The 22798-nt window shown below is 43.1% G+C and overlaps 1 protein-coding gene across 8 annotated transcripts in view; it reads right to left on the bottom strand.

The window, feature by feature from the left end:
• LOC132381001 (ubiquitin carboxyl-terminal hydrolase 49-like) overlaps positions 1-22798 on the bottom strand; it is a 105815-nt gene that overhangs the window by 47178 nt on the left and 35839 nt on the right. For all 8 annotated transcript variants that reach the window (XM_059950060.1, XM_059950058.1, XM_059950064.1 and 5 more), the window contains one exon: positions 3108-3257. The gene's annotated coding sequence lies outside the window, so the exon portion shown is untranslated. The remainder of the gene's footprint in view (positions 1-3107; positions 3258-22798) is intronic.

Below are 22798 nucleotides of genomic sequence, written 5' to 3'. Positions count from 1 at the left end.
GGCCGTTCAGCCCGACTGATTCATGCTGACTGAGATGCCCCAATCCAAGCTCAGGAACAGAATCAGTTTGATTATCAGAATCAAGAGGAAACAAGGTTAAGGCAAGGGGGAAGAAATTTAATAGAAATCCAAGTTGTAACTGGAGCATGGGAAAATGAGAATTTAATATCAGGTTTAATATCACTGACATACAGTGGAATTTGTTATTTTGCGGAAGCAGGACAATGCAATAGATAAAAAAAACTACATATTACAATAAGAAATATATATATAAATTTAAATTTAAGTAAGTAGTGCAAAAAGAGAGGGAAAATATTGAGTTAGTTTTCAGGGACTCGTCCATTCAGAAATCTGGTGGTGGAGGGGAAGAATGTGTTGCTAAAATGTTGAGTGTGTGTCTTCAGGCTCCTGTACCTCCTCCCTGATGGTAGAAATGAGAAGAAGGCACTGCCATTGTTTTATAAGCTGTGGGATTTGTTGTTTCGTGGAGGTAGCAGAGTGCAAAAACATTTAAAAATTACTATAAATTACATCATAAATCATGCAAAGAAAAAGAATAATGAGGGGTAGTGTTCACTGTCCTTTCGGAAATCTTATGTCGGAGAAGCTGTTCCTGAATCATTGAATGAAGGACTTCAGGCTTCTGTTCTTCCTTCCTGGTGGTAGTAACGAGAAGACCTTAAGACAGGAGCATGATCCAGTCATTCGGGCCATGAAGTCTGCTCTGCCATCTCTACAAAACCACTCCTCATTCTCCTATGCTCCAGTCGCCTCCCAGGTTCCTACTGCATCTCTCCTCTCTTGCCTTAACCCTTGATTCCCCAGCCCTGGGAAAGACTGCATGCATTCACCCTGTGCCCCTGATGATTTGATTTACACTTTAGAAGTAATGAGAAAGATCGGAATTTAATATAACTCTTAGAAGTTTGTACAGTGGAGAGCATTCTGACTGGTTACATCACTGCTTGGTACGGAGGCTCCAATGCACAGGCTCGCAAGAGGAAGCCTCAGCCAGCTCCATCATGGGGACCCCACCATCTTTGAAAGCTGGCACCTCAAGAAGACAGTGCCCATCGCTAAGGAGCCACGCAATCGTGGAATGCCCTCTTCTTCATACCATCATCAACGAGGTGATACAGGAGCCCCAAGACCCACTTCGAATGATTCAAGAACAGCTTTTCTGCGGTACTGTCATATTTCCGAAAGCTTGCATTAATTTTTATGTCTTGCACTGGACTGGCGGCATAGTGGTTAGCGCAATAGTTTTACAGCGATTGTTGATCAGGGTTCAGTTCCCAACGCCTGTCTGAGCAGTTTGTATATTCTCCCCACGACCGCATAGGTTTCTCCCACGTGCTCTGGTTTCCTCCAACATTCCAAAGATATAGAGTTAGCGTTAGTAAGTGGCGAGAAAGCTGTGCTGTTGTCAGCACACTCCTGACACAAGTGATGCACTTTACTGTATTTATCAACACAGATGTGACAAATAAAGCTAATCTTTTAAATCTTTACTGGCACTGCAAAACAAACTTCACATCAGTGATAATAAATCTGATTACGATTCTGATAACTCTAGAAGTCTCCACTGCGACTATACCGGGAATGATCTGCTCTCTCTGCGGAGGCGTGGAGCAAAGGTTTCTCAGATGGGACAATTATCTTAAGATGTCAAGTTAAACAGACTGGGTGACTGACCCACACCCAATGGACTCACTTTCAAGGATTCATTTCATGTTCTCAATATGTACTGCTTATTTATTATATAATTTCCTCTTTTTGTATTTGCAGAGTTTCCTGACTTCTGCACACTGGCTGAATACCCTAGATGGGCAATCTTTAATGAACAAGAAAAAATCTGCAGATGCTGGAAATCCGAGCAACACACACAAAATGCTGGAGGAACTCAGCGGGCCAGGCAGTCCTGCCGAAGGGTCTTGGCCCGAAACGCCGACCGTATGCATTTCCATCGATGCTGCCTGGCCTGCTGAGTTCCTCAGGCATTTTCTGTGTGTGGGGCAGACTTCCATTGATTTTGTTATGGTTATTATTCTATAGACTTATTGAATATGCCCACAAGATGATTAACCTCAGTGTTGTAAATGGTACTTGATAAATTTACTTTGATCACAAAAGCTGTTAGGAGGGTTGATCTCACTTTGGGACAACAAATGAGGATGAAGCTTCTCTTGACTGAGTGTCTAAAACCAAGGCTCGGGATCCTAAACCAAAGGGAAGAAAAAATAAAATCCTGCAGCTGTTGAAAATTTGAAATGAAAACAAAGTATTGCAACATCTTGGAGGTCAGACTGCGACAGGCCGACCTGCCAAGAATTCCCAACATCTGCAATTTTTATAACTAGAAAGATCAAAAACTGCATCATCAGAATTCTCCAGCCAAAAGGCAAAGGGGATTCTCTGGTTAGGTTCACAATTCAGATGGATAGATCTTTGGTTTTTAGGGGAGTCAAGGTATAAGGGGGTGGGTACAAAAAGTTATGCCGACGTAAAAGATCTTATTGAGTGTGTCAGGGCAGCGTAACGGTTAATGCAATCGCTTTACAGCGCCAGCGATCACCAGTTGGGGGTTTGACCCTGCAAGGAGTTTTGCATGCTCCTCCTGTGACAGTGTGGGTTTCCTCCAGGTGCTCCAGTTTCCATCCAAAGACATAAGGGGTTAGGGTTATTGAGTTGAGGGCACGTTATGTTGGAGCCGGAACTGTGGCGAGTCGTGGACTGGCCCAGCAGATCGCAAAACGATGACACATTTCACCATATGCTTTGATGTATATGTGACAAATAAAGCTAATCTTTAACCTTAATCTTACAAATAGCAGGATATGGGACTGAATGCACACTTTAATGTTTTTATGTATTATGCAAAGTAAAACATAGTAAAGCCAAGGCTGAAAAACTATCTTCCCAGAAGCTACACTGCAATTAAGAAAACCATTTTTAAGAACAATTATTAGTTATTAACTGTAAAACCTTCATAATCCCAGTAATGGTATCTTGGCTTATTTTGAACAACATTGGTAAAACAGAATAAAGGAAGATTTAATGCTCAGGCTCCTGGCTAAAGAAGTCAACTAGAAAGTAGCAATACTTACTTAGACATTCTCAAGTCTTTTTCCAACAACAGTCTGGGAAATGTCTGGGAAAATACCATCTCAGCAAGCAATTGTTATAGCACTGTACCTCCACAATACGTTGCTCAGAACACGTCAGGACACCATGTTATAGGCAGACAATCTTACACTCTGGAAAGAGAAAGAAAAAAAGGTATCTTTTAGTACAAAGAACTATGGAAATTGAATTCATATTTATCGTCCAAGATACAGTTAATGGGCCACTGGCAGCCACTTATTTGGAACAAAAAATCAATTAATAAAATAGCTGGGATTCCCTTCATTTATTTGGGAAACTATACTGCTGAATTCGGACAGGAGACAGTTGCCGAACAGATTCTAACAAGCGTCAGTTGTGTGCATGTCATGTGGCCGTTTGACACTACAACATGCTTAGAGCAAACAGTTTTTAAAATAGCGTCATTTGCGTGTATTTGTGTTCAAAAAGCAGCGTTTTTTTTGTCACTGATAGGTGGCCAGAAATAAGCAGTAAGACGATTCAAGAACAGTTTTGCTCACTCAGGTTTGGAGATACCAGAAATGGCCAGGCGTGCAAATGCAACAATTTCACTATTTGAACATGTTAGCAACTACAAAGAATTTAGAGGTATCAACAATCATCTTGAATGTTACAATGAAAATGAAGATCTGGAGGATGCAATCATTGAAAGCAATGAAGGCAATCTATTATCTGCACTGGATCTCTATGCTGATTTTGTTCATTTACAGTTAAATCAAAAGAACACAGCAGCGTACACTGGATGAGTTCCTCCATCGATAACTATTAGGAACTAATACACAGTGTTATAGTACTGTAGTACTATTAGCAGTGTTCTAATTTGTACTGCATTTCACTTACATACAGAATTCTTTTTACTCAGTTTGATGGTAATTTGTCTTTGTTTTTAATACTTTTAAAATTTCCCAAGAAATTTCAGCTAATTGGGACAGCCACTTAATTGGGTTAAAATATACTGGTCCCGCAACCAAAATCCACTGTATTTTCTTCAGTGAATGAACCTGCCTGTAGATGGAATACTTATGGGAGTAGACCCTTGAATTCTAAAGTGGAATATTGATATATAGACATTGCTGTTTTTATCAAATTGGCATCATCGGCATTCTATTTGGTATTTTTCTTTTTATCCCAAGAGTCATCTGTACAAGCCGGAAAAGATCAATTCAATATGCAGATACCCTGCCCTCCGAAATGGCTGTCAAAATTCATTTGAGTGAATTCTGGTGTAAAATTCTGGAATGCAAATCATCATCACAACTGCAAAGTGGCTAAATGAAAAAAAGGCATTCAGTTTTTTAAAAATTATATACTAGCTCCATGTTTTAATTGCTTAAGTGGTCAGCTGTTACAAAAACCTGCATATTTCACTAAAACCCAGTGACATGCAGTGATTTACAGTACGAGTGATCACAGCCAGGAATTATAGGGCACCGGTTTTGATGTTGCTTCATGTGCATTACAGAATTTAAAAGGGACCTAAACAGGATGTTCTATTAATGCATGGGTTAGCACCTCATTTATTTGTTCACTCCACCTTGTGTTATGTACACTGCATCTACAATGCCTCATCTGCCTTGCAAGCATGTTAAGTGCAAAGTTAACCCTCGGAGTAATGCGCAAGCCAAACGAGGCTCGTGGGAGCAGCGAAAGCAAACGGTACATCTCAGGGAGGGCCACAGAGCACCGACGTCCGCTATCATCCCCGGTGGGAGCAGGAGAGAAACATTTCTAAATATCCCTCAGGGGCCACTTGATGTGGTACACCTGTACACCTGCTCATTAATGCAAATATCTAATCAGCCAATCATGTGGCAGCAACTCAAAATGCATAAAAGCATGCAGATATTGTTCAGTTGTTGTTTAGACAAATATCAGAATGGGGAAAAATGTGACCCAAGTGATTTGACCATGAAATGATCTTTGGTGCCAGACTGGGTGGTCTGAGTATCTCAGAAACTGCTAATCTCTTGGGATTTTCATACACAACAGTCTCTAGTGTACAGACAAACTACCTAGTGTGTGCCAGCTCTATGGGTGAAGACACCTTATTAATGAGAGAGGTCAGAGATTGGCCAGACCAGTTCAAGCTGACAGGAAGGCGTCGGTAACTCAAATCACCACACATTACAACACTGGTGTGCAGGAGAGCATCTCTGAATGTACAACACGTCAAACCTTGAAGTGAATGGGCTACAGCAATCAACAGCCATTTAATGGGGTACACTGGGGGGTACCTAACGAAGTAACCACTGAGTGTACATTGATGCAGTGGCCAGGGGAGGCTTTTTGAGGAACAAGGGAGAACAATGGCAGCATTTTAGCCAGGGAATGAGTTAAGAAGAACAAGAGTGAGGAGCAGTTTCAAGAAGAGGGCAGATACAGAGAATCTTCCAGATTGAGGAGCAGAGAAGGCAAAAAAATCCCAAAACAATGGAGAAAAAGAATTTCAGGATGCATATTGCATACATTTCTCTGACATTAAATGTACCTATTGAAAACATCAACCCCCACCACCACCCATGTCCCCCACCTTCACCAAATGTCAAAGTAAATTTATTATCAAAGTACATATATATCTCCCTATACCACCCTGAGATTTATCTTCTTGCGGGCATTCACAGTAAATACAAAGAAACATAATGGAATCAATGAAAAACTGCACACAAATACGGACAGAAAACCAATGTGCAAAAGACAATAAATTGTGTATATACAAAAAAAAGGAATAAAACAAAATATCAATAATAAATATTGAGAACATGATTGTTGAGTTTTGAAAGTGAGTCTATAGATTGTGAAATCACTTCAGAATTAAGGTGAGTGAAGTTATCCATTCTGGTTCAGGATCCTGATAGCTGCAGAGTAACAGCCATTCCTGACACTGAATATGTGAGGCTAAGGCTCCTGTACCTCCTTCCCAATGCCACATACATCAAAAGACTGCAGAGGCTCGGGATGGAATGCTGTTCAATTCAAGCATTCACAGTTTGCCCTCCGCCGCTGATCACTGACAAGAGAGAGATGAATGGAGGTTCCAATTGGCTGATTTGATCAACACACACACAAAGGAGCCATATTGAGAAAGTGTGAGGGGGACTTTTAACAGAATTAACATGGATCACAGTCACGTCATTTGTTGCAGGCTCCCCCCCCCCTCCCACCCCAGAGCTTTTAAACCACAATGATAAGCACCCAGTCTAAGTCTCTTAAATTTAAAATCAACTCCTCGAATCAGCACAGGAACCATTCGGGAAAAGCAGGGATAGAATTAAACGATTGCTCTTGGAAGGGGGAAATAAAAACTTGCATCATGACAGCACCCTCGATGGAAAAGCTTAATGCTAACTCCCTCGAATAATTGCTCTCAGAAACTGCACTTCATATTCATCGATGCTCTCAGAGGCAGTGCTCTTCTCAAATGCTAATGGCTATTAACATTTAAAAAAACATTTGAGGAAGAGAGTATCATACGAGATCAATGCGTGTGTTTTAAAACCTTTAGGAGAGTGGTATTCTATCATTAAAGTGTAAACATATTACTGTTCAATTCCATCTTTATAGTGATACAAACCTAGAACTACGTTTTAAAATGACCAGTCCCCTGCCTGGTCTGGTTCAAAGGGATTCAGAACTGAACTTGCAACATGCAAATGCCAAAGTCAGTGGAATTTTAAAAACATCCCTGATCCAAACCAAAAATTTCCACAGATTTTCAACTGCTCCACCTTTCCCCATTTGCTCACATGCATTTTTCTCTTAGTATGCAAACTTCGTTACCCTGTGGTGAGCCAGTCTACGCTATTTCCTTAACCACCATGCTGAGATCCCTCGACGTCCTTCAGTAAAGCTGACAACCCTGAATTAGAGCACCGTCTAATAGGCCACCAATCTGTAACACATCATGTGCATAGCATTCAATACTCCCATGCCCATTCTCAGATTACTTTGACATAGAACAGTACAACACAGTACAGGCCCTTTGGCCCACAGTGTTATGCCAACTCTTTAACCTACTCCAAGGTCAATCGGAGAACTATTCCGGCTGGAGTCAGGGCCTTGTGCTTTGGCTCTTGGTAGGGTCACCCACACCAAAAAGGTCAAATGGACTGTAAACACAATGTACACTGCAGATGCTGTGGTCAAATCAACATGTACAAACAAGCTGGAGGAACTCAGCAGGTAGGGCAGCATCCGTTGAAATGAGCAGTCAACGTTTCGGGCTGAGACCCTTCGTCAGGTCAAATGGACTGAGTAGTTTGGGGGTTCAGCTCAGGGAGAAACAACACTGTGTATGTTCCATGTTCTCTACAGATCATATAGCATTCTTGTTCACCTCTCTCCAAAAGTATCTCCTTCCCAGGTGAGCTCAAAGCACTCTCCAGAACCTTGTGCCCATGTTCTTACCGAAAGGATTACTGGTTTATTGACGATAGCAGGTGAAACTGCTGAATCGTGTCTATGGGCAGGAACTACACATTCACAATAGATACAGCAGTTTTCAGCAAAAACACCTTGCTGTGTTTAACTAGCTGAATTCAAGAGCTTTGAAGCCAGTGTGGGAACTTTGCCTCAGAACACAACTATGAATGGGGATAGAGTTGGAATTTTGTTGCTCTTTATGGTTCAGTCAGTCTTGGGCACATAGAGGATGCACGTCAAAAATCAGCTTTATTTATCACACATACATCAAAAGACAGTGAAATGCATCATTTTGCGCCAACAACCAATACAGCCTGGGGCAGCCTGCAAGTGTCACCCTTCTTACAGCACTAATATAGCATGCCCATGACTCAGTAACCCAAACCCGTACATCTATGGGATGTGGGAAGAAACCAGATCAACTGGAGGAAGCCCACAGTCACAGGGGGATGCATAAACTATTCAGCAGGAATTGAACCCTGAACACTGATCACAGGCACTGTAAAGCTTTGTGCTAATCACTACAATACTGTGCCACCATCAAGAATTGGAACAAACCAGAGTTCGGGTCAAGGGCCTTGGCCCAAAACGTCGACTGTGTACGCTTTTCCATAGATGCTGCCTGGCCTGCTGAGTTTCTACAGCAGCTTGTGTGTGTTGCTTTGGGTCTCCAGCGTCTACAGACTTTCTCGTATTTTAGAATAGATCTGTCAGTCCTGAGCTTTGTAAGAAAGAACTCAGAGCCTCTCTGTGCTTTCCAGGAACCACAGATGTCCCAAAGGACTTCACCTCCAGGGGATCATCGCCACTCTAATGTAGGAAAGCAGTGTTCGCAATTCGCACACCGCCAAGTCCAACAAACATGAGCAGCACACACAAAATGCTGAAGGAACCAGGCGGCAGTTATGGAGAGAAACAGACAGTCGTCATTTTGGGCCGGGACCCTTCATCGGGATCCACAGACATAAAATACATAATCAGCGACATTAAGTTGATGGATAAACGTTGCCCACAAGGGCTCCCTTGATTCTCTTTGAACAGGGAGTAGACAGGCCTTTAGTCACTGTACAACGCTCCTGCTGTTGTGCACTAACAAGTCAGCCTATACAAGGTTCAAAATTGTTTACTGACGACTGTAAAGGAGATCAAAATAACTGTTACTTGTTACAATGTGCTGGGGACTTATAGAGGCTGCAAACCCCTCCTAAGGGGAGAAGGCTGCACTGAGCTGAGGCTGTCACAATGTAGTCCTGGACAGCCGGCATTTCAAACTGAGGGCCAATACCAGTGGCTCTCCACAGCTGCTCCGTCGGGCTTTATTTCAAATTCCAAATAGCTTGCATCAGAGTCAGAATTAGGCTTAATACCACCGGCATACGTCGCAAAATCTGTTGTTTTACGGCAGCGGTGCAGTACAATACAGTAAAATATACTATAAACTATAGTAAGAAATATATTTTAAAATGAAAGAGAACAAAAATAGTGAGGTAGTGTTCATTGTCTTCCAGAAATCTGATGACGGAGGGGAAGAAGCTGCACCTAAAGTGCTGAGCATGTGTCATCAGTAACACAGTTTGGGGCATTTATTAAATCCAGCTGCCTTATCCAGCAACGCTCACGAAACCACAAATTAAGCAAAAGCCCATGAGGTACAATTCATTGCAGGAATAACACAGCCTGGTTACCAGAATCCAGATCCTGGATGTAAAATTCCTGGAATCTATATTTAAATACGACTTGCAAAGCGTGACCGTACTCTCCCAAGTAGAGCAGATTCCTGACGATATTAAGTAAACTCCAAACCATTAGGACAGAAACTATTTTTCTTTGCTGAATGAAATGTTTTAAACACTTAAGAGAGTGGCGCAGCAGCGTGGCAGTTAGCGTAATGTTGACACAGTGTCAGCTGTAAGATTGGGGCTCAATTCCCACTGTTGTCCGTAAGGAATTTGTACATTCCCCCCGTGACCGAGTGGGCTTCCTCTGGGTGGGTGCTCCGCATTCCAAAGACATACAAAGTACATTTATTATTCAAGTATGTATACATTATACAACCTTCAGATTCGTCTCTCCTTACAGGCAGCCACGAAACAAAGAAACCCAAAATAACCCAACTAAAAAGACTGTCAGACTCCCAATGTGCAGAGTCCAAACAATAAAAGTAAAATTTAGAACTCTGAAATGAAAGAGTTGGTCATGAGAACTATCAAACTATAACAATGCTGTAAAAACTTTTAATACAACTACTCCAAACCCACAGCAATGCAAATGATTCTTAACCACAAGCAGAAAGCTCCTGGCAACTAACTCAGTTTAGTCCATAGGGGCAACCTTGAAATTCCCATTGTTGCCAATTTAATTCTCCATCTCTCTCCCCTCTGACCTATTGGTCTGTGGTCTCCTCTACAATTACTGTGAGGCACAAGGTAAGCCCGAGGAACAGCATCCCATCTTCCATACGGGCACGAAACAGCTTGGTGAAACTAATACTTCTACAATGGCAGCACTATAGAATAGCAGTTAGCATAACGCTATTACAACGCTAGCCACCAAGGTTCAATTCCGCTGCTGTCTGTACATTCTCTCCGTGGTGTGTAGCCTTCCTCCAGGTGTTGCAGTTTCCTCCCACATTCCAAAGACATGCGGTTAGGGTTAGTAAATTGTGGGGATGATACGTTAGCACCGGAAGACACTTGCAAGCTGCACCCAGCACATCCTTGAACCGTGTTGGTTGTTGATCCAAGCAATGCAATTCACGGCATGCGCTGACATTTCAATGTATACGTGACAAAATTGTGACAAAGAAAGCTAATCTTTCTTTCTTTCTAGGCCTTATGAACAGTTCAGCCCACAACAAAAGCGTGCCCGGGAGCCAGCCCAGTCTGGTATCAGAGCAGGTGTCACCGAAGTGCATTCAGCAATGGAGAGGACGTACAGGCTCAACAATTACATTCGGAGGGTCGAGCAGCATGCTCAGGCAGGGATCAGTACACGTAGACAACTCTCAGCAGAACTGGGCTCAGCTGCCCTGGTCAGAGACTACTGCAGCACAAACAGGCCCAGAGGCACAAGACACTGCAGATGCTGGAATTTGAAGCAGCAAACGAAGTGCTGGAGGAACGCAGCAGATTGAGCAGAATCTATGGAGGGGAAAGGCATTGTCGATATTTTGGATCAAAACCATGTGTCAGGACTGACGCAGAGTTTTGACCCAAAATATCGACAATTCCTCACCGTCCCCTCTCCCCCCTCACATATGCACAACCTGTTGAATTCTTCAAGCACCTTCTCTGTTACTACAGAAACAGGCCCTTCATCCCACCTGTCCATGCCAACCAAGATGCCCGTGATCAATAATGCTCACAAAAGAATCGATTACTTAAGGGCAGCAAGGCTTCCAAAATCCAATATACTATTCCCCGGTACGGACCAACATTCAAAAGAGGTTAAAAAATAAATACTTGGGAGAGATCGGGGAGAAGGAGCAACATCCGGAGTGGTAGAAAAGATAGGCACAGAGCAGGCGAAGGACGTCTGCATCTGACGGTCTGTCTTCCTTGCTACTCTGTCTCCACATGCTTTCCCTAGAGGCTGTCCGAGGAGGTTATCGAAGTTTTGTCATCGATGGATTGGACTGGACCCTTTGGTTGTGCACCTTTTACATCCTGTGCATTCACCTGTTCATTTTGCAGCCATCTGAGCAATTTAATTTGATTTGATTGGCAAGATTTTTTTTGCACAGGGTTTGGGGTTTGATGTTCTTGCAGTTTGCACGACTTGTTTGATGATCGTGCTGCCGTTGAGCAATTCTTTTTCACGTGAGGGGGGGGTGTTGCCTTTCTTTCTTGTTGCCAGTTGGCATGATTTGTTAGGATTTGTTAATTTTTTCTGTGCGGGGGGAGGGAGTTTGATGCTCTTCTTTGAACGACTTCCACAGTTTTTCTTTGTTTCTTGGCTATCTGGAGAAGACAAATCTCAGAGCTGTATACTGCAGACATACTTTGATAATAAATGAATCTTTGAACCTTTTTTTGGAGAGCTACACGGATAGGAACGGTTTAGAGGTAGATGCTACAACTAAAGCTTCAGGTCTTGCACAGATTCTAAGCATCGCTCAGTGTGGAGTGTCAGTGCCTTTGTCGCATAAACATGATCAAACTGATCTGATCATATTCAGTATCTGCAGTAAATGAGCCAGTCTTCTGCACAGATATGTACATTCTATTGGACATATATTTCAGCAACAAAATTACTCGCTTGTTACAACTCAGGCTTAATGGTCCTTAAAAAAAATAATCATCGTAATCAAAGCACCTTGGAACGCTGCTGAGAATGAGGAAAGATTTTAAGCAATCAGTCACCATGGAAGATCCCATCTGAGTGCCTTGGCCTGATTACAACTCACTGGAAATGTTCACGTAGGTATTGGCTGAAGAGAAGGTCGTGTTTCGATTTGAAGGCTCTCGCATTCAGGTACTGAATGGCTCGCTCTTTATAATAAATGCACCTTTGAACAAAACTTCAGCACTTCGAGCATCTTCTCAGTAGGTATTAAAGATGGGTAATAAATGCTGGTCTTAAAAGTTCAAAGTTCAAAATATAATTGCTAATCCCTGTAACAATTAGAATTATTATTTTTATAGACCTATTGCAGAAGCACTGAAATTTTAAAGTTTAAAAGTTCAAAGTAAATTTATTATCAAAGTATACACACACACACACACACACACACACACACACATATAGTGTGTGTGTGTGTGTGTGTGTGTGTGTGTGTGTGACCATATCCAACCCTGAGATTCATTTTCTTGTGGGCATACTTAAATCCAATAACCATAATATAATCAATGAAAGGCTGCACCTTCAATGCGGACAATCAGTGTGCAAAAGGCAACAAACTGTGCAAATTAAAAAAGAGAATAAAAAGAATAGACAGGTAGACAGCCAATGAAACAAACAAACAAGCAAGCAAACAATAAATATTGATAACATGAAATGAAGAGTCCTTGAAAGCGAGTCCATAGGTTGTGGGAACTGCTCAGTGATGGGACAAGTGAAGTTATCCCCTCTGATTCAAAAGCCTGATGGTTGAGGGGTAATAACTGTTCCTGAACCAGGTGATGTGGGTCCTGAGGCTCCTGTACCTTCTTCCCGATGACAGCAGGGAGAACCTGGGTGGTGGGGGTCCCTCGTGATGGATGCTGCTTTCCCATGGCGATGTTTTGTCTACGTACACTCAATAGAGGGGGGGGGGGGATTTTACCCGTGATAGACTGGGCCTCATCCACTACTTTTTGTAGGATTCTTCCACTCAAGGGCATTGGTGTTTCCGTAGCAGGCTGTGATGCAACCAGTCAAAGCAGTCTCCACTACACAACTAGAGAAGTTTGTCAAAGTTTTGGGTGTCATGCTGAATCTTCGCAAGCTCCTAAACAAATAATGGCACTGCTGTGCTTTCTTCAAAATTGCACTAACATGCTGGCCCCAAGAGAGATCCTCTGAAATGATAATACCTGAGGCATTTAAATTGCTGAATGTTTCCACCTCTGATACCCCAATTCAGGACTGGCTCATGGACCTCCAGTTTCCTCTGCCTTAAGTCAATAATCAGCTCCTTGGTCTCGCTTACATTGAGTAAGTGGTTGTTATTGTGGCTCCACTCAGCCAGTGGTAAAGGACTGCAGTCTGAAGAGTCACAGTAATAGAACACTACAGCAAAGAAACAGGTCCTTGAGCCTCTATCCCATGCCGAACCATTATTCTCTTTTGTTCCACTGATCTACACCCCGACCATAGTCCTCCACACCCTTTCTATCTATGTACTTGTCCAAACTTCTCTTGATGTCGTTGTTATGAATGTACCACAGCTCTGAGGGGCCGAAGGGTGCGGGGTAGCCCCCTCCTTTGTGAGAATCGCAAGATCACAGTTCAGGAGACTCAGGAAATGAGAGAAAGACGTGCAGAATAATCCACAAAGAATTGGAATGTGTCCTGACCTCCGAAAGGCGGACCCACTGATATGGCTATTGTCATATTGTGCATTGCATCCTGGACGATGCATCAAAGCCCCAGGCAATGAACCGAGGGGGAGGTTGGTGGAGAGATTGCATCATCTCAACCTGATTGACATCTGAGACCCTGTGAGTCAGGATAAAAGAGGGTCTGGGGAATAGCCCCTTCAGACGCACCAGAAGAAACGCTAGCGACCCCGTAATAGCAAAAGCTGATGGGAAGGCCACGCGCGTCCATTTCCATTTGCCCCAGAATCGGTGGGCCTTGACCACGGAAGAACGGTTTTAGCTAACCACGGGGAAATCAACTTCCAACGACTCTCGAAGGATTGACATCATAAAAGGACTGGGCAAGTTTTAACCCGTCTTTCTCTCAAACCAGAAAGCTGCAGCTTGAATGAACTAACGTGACTTTTATATTTCCATCGGACAATACATTATCCCCTCGACAACGATAGAGCTATTTCTTATTGATTATTATTATACCCGCGCTTTTAGATTTAGTATTGACGACATATATTGTCTGTATGTTTGCAGATATTATTTTTGTGTATCTTTATGAATAAATACTGTTAAAAATAGTACCATCAGACTTCAATGGACCTCTCTATCTTTGCTGGTAAGTGACCCAGTTACGGGGTACGTAACATCGTGTACTTGGATTTTCAGAAAGCCTTTGACAAGATACCACACATGAGGCTGTTCAACAAGCGACAAGTCCTGGGATTACAGGAAAGATTCTAGCATGGATAAAGTAGTGGCTGATTGGCAGGAGGCAAAGAGACGGAAGAAAGGGAACCTTTTCTAGCTGGTTGCTGGTGTTCCACAGGGGTCTGATTTGGGAACGATTCTTTTTACATTAAATGTCAGTGATTAGAATGATGGAATTTAATGGCTTTGTTGCAAAGCTTGCAGATGATATTGAAGGTAGATGGAGGGGCAGGTAGAGAGACTACAGAAGGACAGATGAGGAAAATAGGCAAAGAAATGGCAGATGGAATACAGTCAGGAAGTGTTATACATGCACTTTGGATGAAGAAATGAAAGGGTTGAATATTTTCTAAATGGACAGAAAATACAAAAAAAAATTGAGGTGCAAATGGACTTGGGAGACCTTGTGCAGGATTCCCTAAAGGTTAATTTGCAGGTTGAATCTGTGGTGAGAAATGCAAATGCAATGTTAGCATTCATTTCAAGAGGACTAGAATATAAAAGCAAGGATGTAATGTTGAGACTTTATAAAGCACTGGTGAGGTCTCACTTGGAGTATTGTGAGCAGTTTTGGGCCCCTTATCTTAGAAAGGATATACTGATGCTGGAGAAGGTTCAAAGGAGGTTCACGAAAAATTATTCCAGGATTGAATGGCTTGTCATATGAAAAGCGTTTGATGGCTCAGGGCCTGTATTTGCTGGAATTCTGAAGAATGAGGGGGTCCTCCTTAAAACCTATAAAATGGTGAAAGGCCTTGAGAGAGTGGATGTTTCATATGGTGGGAGAGTCGCAGAGGACACAGCATCAGCATGGAGGGGCGGCCTTTTAGAACGGAGATGAGGAAGAATTTCTTTAGCCAGTGGTGAATCTGTGAAATTCTTTCCCACAGACAGCCACAGAGGTCAAGTCTTTATGTATGTTTAAGGCAGAGGTTGATCAACCTCAGTGGAAAAAGCCTGCTTGCATTTACCCAAGCAACACACACAAAATGCTGGAGGAACTCAGCAGGCTAGGCTGCATCTATGAAAAAGATTAGAGTTTTCATTTCGGGCTGAGACAGTTCAGTAGGACTGGAGAAAGAAAGATGTGGATTCAGAGTCAGGTGGGGGAGGGGAGGAAGTCACAAGATGATAGGTGAAACTAAAACTGGGATTCCCCAGTTTAATTCCACTTCCCATTCCCATTACATGACCATCTATGGCCTCCTTTACTGTCGCAATGAGATCACACTCAGGCTGGAGGAGCACCTTACACTCCATCTGGGCAGCCTCCAACCTGATGGCATGAACCTCGATTCCTCAAACCTCCCTCTCTATTCCTCATCCCCTTTTCCCTCTCTCATCTCATCTCCTAGCCTGCCCATCGCCCCCCTCCAGTGCTCCTCCCCCTTTTTCTTTCATCCATGGCCTTCTATCGATACTCTCCTATTAGACTTCCCCTTACCAATCATCTTCCCAGGTCTTTCCTTCACCCCACCCCCAGTTTTACCTATCACCATGCGTTTCTCCCTCCCTTCCCCCCACCTTCTAACTCTGACCCCTCATCTTTTTTTCTCCAGTCCTGATGAAGGGTCTCGGCCGAAAATGTCGACTGTACCCTTTTCCATAGATGCTGACTGGCTTGCTGAGTTCCTCCAACATTTTGGGTGTGTGCATTGCTTGGATCTCCAGCATGTGCAGTTGTGTCTTGTGATTGCATTTACCCAGTCTCTGACTTAAGGGACAGCACCTCATCTCTGGTCTGGGCATATTGTAGCTTTCTGGACTTCATACTGGGTTCTACAATGGCATAGTTGTTGTCAGTGCCAGTGACTCCGGTTTAACTTCCGACACTCCCTGTAAGGGGTTTGTACATTCTCCCCATGTCCACATGGGTTTTCCTTGGGTGCTCCAGTTTCCTTCCACATTCCACAGATATATGGGTTAGTTGATTAATTGGTCACATGGGTGTAATTAGGTGGCGCAGGCTCGTTGGCTGGAAGGGCCTGTTACTGTGCTGTATCTCCAATTTAATTAATTAACGTGACTTGATTTCCATCTATCAGTCATTCATCCACAAATATTAGTTCAGCTTGTTCGCTGTTTTATCCCCTTCTGAGAGTGGAGGACATTCCCAGCCTGACCTGCTGGGTACACCTACCAGCTCTGTATTTTGCAGCTCCCACTTTCTTTTACCCATGTTCTCAGGTTATTACATAATCTTGGCCACTAACCCAGTATCCCTGCTGTGCTACCATAGATGAGGTACCATTGATGGGCTGAATGTCCTCATTCAAAGTCAAAGACAAACTAAATTTGCTATCAAAGTACATATACGCTATCATAATTTTCTTCCAGGTATTCACAGGAAAATAAAGAAATATAATAGAATTTACAAAAAAACTATCCATCAACAAAGAATGACAAACAACTAATTTGCAAATAAAATTATGCAAATTATGCATAAAATTATGCAAATAAAAATAATACTGAAAACGAGAGTTGTAGAGTCCTTGAAAAATAACTGTTCCTAAACCTGCTCGTATTGGACCCAAGGTACATCCTACCTGAAGGCTGTAGTGAGAATAGAGCAAGGCCTCGATGGTAGAGGTCTTTAATAGAACATAGAAAACCTACAGCACAGTACAGGCCCTTCGGCCCACAAAGCTGTGCCAAACATGTCTCTATCTTAGAAATTACTAGGCTTACCCATAGCCCTCTATTTTTCTAAGCTCCATGTACTTATCCAAAAGTCTCTTAAAAGACCCTGATTCTGAAATATTGAACTGAATAGTCCATCCTGAGATATGATACAAGCATAATAGCCCACATCCTAAATTAGAGTCCTGTTCACGCATAACTCTGCGGTTTCAGACTGACATTGGTTCCTGTACACACAACACTTAAAATATTTAATTCTTCATGCATGTTTAAAATTCCTCCATGTTCGTACCCACCTCTAACTGAGCAGTCTCCTCCAGCAGTGTAAATTGGTTTATGGTTGTCACATGTACCGAGATACAATGAAAATCTTGTCTTGAACAGAACAGTTCATCACAACAATGCGTTGAGGTAGAACAAGGTAAAACCAGAGCAAAGTGCAGAATAAAGTGTAAAAACTACAGGGAAAGTGCAGTGTAGGTAGGCAATAGGTAGAAGATTATTGAGGCTTTGTAAGGCACTGGTGAGGCGTTACTTTGGAGAATTGAGTAGTTTTGGGCCTCTTCTCTTAGAAAGGATATGCTAACATTGAAGAGGGTTCAAAGAAAGTTCACAAAAATGATCGCAGAATTGAAAGACTTATTATATGAAGAGCGTTTGATGGCTCTAGGCCTGTACTCACTGGAATTCCGAAGAATGAAGGGAGAATATCATTGAAACCTGCCAAATATTTCAAGGCCTCAATAGAGTAGGTGTGGAGAGGTTGTTTCCTATGGTGGTGGAGTCCAGGACCAGAGAACACAGCCTCAGAATAGAGGAACCCCATTTATTATTATTTAGGTACAGTGTAGAACAGGCCCTTCTGGCTCTTTGAGCTGTGTCACCCTGCAACCCCTGATTTCACCTTAGCCTTATCACAGGAAATTTACAAAGAACTACTAACCAGTACGTCTTTGGACTGTAGGAGGAAACCAGAGCACATAAAGGAAACCCTGGAGGTCACAGGGAGAACATACAAACTACAGACAGCAGCAGGAATTGAGCCTGGATTGCTGGCACTGTTAACCTCTGCACTACCGTGCTACCCCTTTAGAACGGACATGAGGAGGGATTCCTTTAGCCAGAGAGTGGTGAATCTGTGGAATTTGTTGCCACTGGCAGCTGTGGAGGCCAAATCATTTGGGTATATTTAAAGCAAAGGTTGATAAGATCCTTAATTGGTCTGGGCATGAAGGGATGAGGGGAGGAAGGCAGGAGATTGCCACTGACAGGGAAATAGATCAGCCATGATGAAATGGCAGGGCAGACTTGGTGAGCCAAATGGCCTAATTCTTATCTTAAGAATGTAGACTGTGAGATTGAGAGTCTATCTCATCATATTAAGAAACCATTCAATAGTCTTTTAAAGCGGGACAGAAGCTGCCCTTGGGTCTAATGGTATTTTTGAAATCTTCTGCCTGACGGAGGGCATGGGGGAATAAGAAAGAATGTCCAGGTTGGGTCGGGACTTTACGCTGGCTGCTTTACTGAAGCAACAAAAAGAGTAGACAGGGTCCATGAAGGGGAAGCCGGTTTCTGTGATATGCTGAACTGTGCCCACAACCCTCTGCAGATTCGTGCTGTCTCATGCAGAGCATGTGTCGTACCAAGCCAATTATGCACCCAGAGAAGATGCCTTGCATGGCGCATTGATAAAAATTGCCGATGATCATGCTAAATTTCTTTAGCCTCCTGAGAAAATAGAGTTGCCAGTGAACTTTCTTGGTCGTGGCACCTATGTGCTTGTATTAGGACAGGCTATTAAGCGCCTACGTTAAATTGCTCTGTTGTTAGAGCCATGCTCAGGAACTCCTTCCTTAAAGTTGCCTACCACTCATCCTCCCCCTCCTCATCTAAGATGCCTCGAAAAATGACTTTGTTGATCAGGCCTTTGATCATCTGCTCTAACATCTCCAATAGGGTCAAAATTTGTCTGATAATATGTAGCCCTTCGGATAACACTATTACAGCACCAACAATCTGGGTTCACTTTTGGGTCAATGCCAACATGATGGCATTGACATTGATTTAGCTTCCAGCAAATGCACCCCCCTTCCTTCTCCATTCCCATTTCTCTCTCTGACCTTATCTCCTTACCTGCCCAACACCTCCCTCTGGTGCTCCTCCCCCTTCCCTTTCTTCCATGGTATTCCGTCCTCTCCTATCAGACTCCCCCCTTCTTCACCAATCAACTGTCCAGCTCTTTACTTCACCCCTCCCCCTCTCCTGGTTTCACCTATCACCTGTCACCTTGTACTTCTTCCTCCCTTCCCCCCACCTTCTTACTCTGATCCCCCTTCTCTCCAGTTCCGATGACGGGTCAACTGTTTACCCATTACCAAAGACACTGCCTGGCCTGCTGGGCTCCCCCAGCATCCCATGTGTGTAGATTTCAATTCCCATCGTTCCCTGTAAGGTGTAAGTACAATCTCCCTGTGACTGTGTGGGTTTCCTCTAGGTGCTCCTGTTTCCTCCCACAGTCCAAAGTTCTACAAGTCAGTAGGTTAACTGGTCACAGGGGTGTGACTGGGTGGCGCATACTCTTTAGGCCAGAAGGGCCTGTTACCATGCTGTATCTCTAAATCAAATAAATGTTGGAAGTACCTCCCTAGTAAATTACCAATACACCATGCAGGTTGGATTTGAAAATAAAGGGCTTGCATTTATGCAGAGCCTTTCAATCTCAGACCGTCCTCGAATGTTTTACAAAACAATACTGCATCTTACTTCTACTATGATGGAAATTGAGAAGGGAAGTCCATGGTGCAGAGGGGTGAATGATAATCTGCATGCTAGCAACAATCAAATGATAAGCTTACACCTGTGAGTTCGTTTTCAATCCATAATTCATCAGTTCTGGCTCCTAGCCCTTCCCTTACTGTGCAAACAGAGCAGGAGCACAGAATCCACTGATCCACGCTGTGTGGAGAACAGGCAAGGGACAAGTGAGTTCCAAACACTTCCTCAATCTTCAGTTGTCTAGTCATGCCCTGCTAATATTTTTCTACAATACTATACATAGTTTAGACTAAAATTCAAGAGATTCTGCAGAAGCTGGAAATGCAGAGCAACAGACACAAAATGGTGGAGGAACTCAGCAGGCCAGGCAGCAGCTACTGAGGAGAGTAAAGGGTTGACATTTTGGGCTGAGACTCTTCATCAGCATTGGAAGTGAAAGGCAGAATAAAAAGATGGGGAGGGAGGGGAAATAACAGAGCAAGACTAGAGAATTTTAGCTATTCTTTGATGGCAGACTAAAGTTTACAGTTGCCGCTAATGGTGGAAGGGAGGATTAGAACCAGGAGGGAGACATTAAGAGCATGTCCAGCACACAATACAAAATGGCTGTCTTTAAAATTCAATGCTAATCCTGCTTCAGGTTTTCAAGAAAAGTCCGATGATGGAATCACTGCTGAACACATGGTTCTATGTACACTTTTACACAACACTTGGGAAAACTGGTCTTTAACAGGTCTTAGTAATTTAATCAAATACACTGCTCTTTTCTTAATCAACAGCCTTGTAAACTAAGGTTTCTGCTTGTACCTACCCACCTCCCAAATGGAAATTCTGGTTAACTACCCTAAAATTAACGTCCTTTTAACTTTAAAAATATTGGCATTCTAACTGAGGATAACATGTGATCAATGGCAGTGAGAAAATCTAGTCTGAAATATGAGTAAACATGCACAAAATGCTGGAGGAACTCAGCAGATAAGGCCGCATCATTGAAAAATAAACTGTCGACGATTTAGGCCGAGACCCTTCACCAGGACATATTCTGTCTAGAGTGCTTCCGACTCGATGGCATGAACATCAACTTCTCATAATTTCTCCACATCTTTCATCTCTCTTTTTCCATTCCCCATTCTGACTTTTATCCCTTCTCTTTACCTGCCCATCAGCCCCATCTGGTGCTCCCTCTTCCCCTTTCCCCCATGGTCAAATGTCCTCTATCACATTCCTCCTTCTTCAGCCCTTTAGCATTTCCACCTATCCCTTTCCAGCTTCTTACATCACACTCCTTTGCCCATCCACCCATCTTCCCCAATCACCTGCCAGCTTGTCCTCCTTCCCCTTCCCCCACCTTATTCTGGCGTTTTCCCCCTCCCTTTCCAGTCCTGATGAAGGCACTCAGCGCAAAATGTCGAATGTTCACTCCCCTCCATTGATGTGCAGCGTTTTGTGAGCGTTGCTCAAGATTTCCATATGCAGAGCCGCCAGTGTTGAGATAAAAATCTCAGAATCACGATCAGGTTTAATATCAATTGCATATGTCGTGAAATTTGTTAACTTTGCAGCAGCAGGACAATGCAATACATGATAAATATAGAAAAAATGAATAACAGTAAGTATATATGTATATTGTTACGAAGGATGAACAACTCTGATGGGCAGAGTGGCCCATGTCCCCCCCCCCCCCTTTATTTGGAGAATCACAAATCTCTACTATGTGTATATCTCTACGATGCTGCTAACAAGGAAGTAAGAGAGACAAAAGGAAATCTGCCAGGGCAGTTGTTATTGATAACAGCTCATGAAAGAGAATGAGAGAGACAGACACAGCTGAAAGGTACCCCATGGTGGAATGGCTCCTACTAACAAAAGAGGAGCGGAACCATTGATTACTGCTATTGTCTTTTGGAGAAGGATTGTTTACTTGGTACTGTTCTATTCATTGAAACCCCTCAGGGGGCAACCAGAGTGGGCTGGTTTGATGGGTTGCATCATCCCAACCTGATTGACACCTGAGACCCCGTGAGTGGGGATAAAAGTGAGGTCTGGGGTAACACCCCTCAGGCACACCAGGAGAAACGCTAGTGAGCAGCAGAAACCCACGAGTCAGTGTGAGACATCGGAGACCGAACGAAGGGTCGGTAAATTTTAACTCACAGTGTTTATAGCGAGGCCAGTGGGGGCTTGTGTGTGTGTCCGCCCTTGCCTGGGTGACGAGTCCACCACGGAAGAAAGGTCTAGCCAAAGGATGGACGGGTCACACTTGAATGGCCACAACAACGACACATCGACGGATCGAAATCGTAAAGGAAGGTTGGCAAAAACCATAGCTGTAACTGTTTGCAAGCTCTCTTTCTCTAGTCTCTCTCTCTCTCTCCAACAATTGCAACACATCGACCAACAACTACCTCAGCCTGCATAAACTGAACTGAACTTTATATTTCCATCTGACAATTCATTATCCCCTGGACAACGATAGAGCTTGTTTTATTATTGATTATTAATATACCCTCACTTTTAGGCTTAGTATTGCTAACGTGTATTATCTGTATATTTGCATTGATATTGATTTGTATATTTTTACTAATAAACACTGTTGAAAATAGTACCACCAGACTCCAATGGACACTTCTATCTTTGCTGGTAAAACACCCAGTTACGGGGTACGTAACAATATGAAATAGCAAAATTAAATTAAATACTGCAGAAAAACAAATTAAAAAAAGGTAGTGAGATAGTATTCAAGGGTTCATTGGCCATTTAGGAATCGGATGACAGAAGAGGAAGAAACTGTTCCTGAATTGCTGAGTGTGTGTCTTCAGGCTTCTGTACCTCCTTCCTGATGGTAGTTCCTTAATGATGGATGCCGCCTTTCGGAGGCACCACTCCTTGAAGTGTCTTGGATACAATGGAAGCTTGTGCCGTTGATGGAACTGCCTAACTTTACAACTCTCTGAAGCTTCTTTCGATCCCACGCAATAGGGCCCAGCCCACCCCCATACCACACGGTGATGCAACCAATCAGAATGCACTTGTATGGTGTTACAGAAAAACACGAGCAGAAATTATTTGAATACAAGCATAAATATGGTACAAAC

This window comes from Hypanus sabinus, chromosome 25, assembly GCF_030144855.1.
Source record: "Hypanus sabinus isolate sHypSab1 chromosome 25, sHypSab1.hap1, whole genome shotgun sequence".
NCBI lineage: Eukaryota > Metazoa > Chordata > Chondrichthyes > Myliobatiformes > Dasyatidae > Hypanus > Hypanus sabinus.
This window is presented reverse-complemented; position numbering and strand designations above follow the sequence as displayed.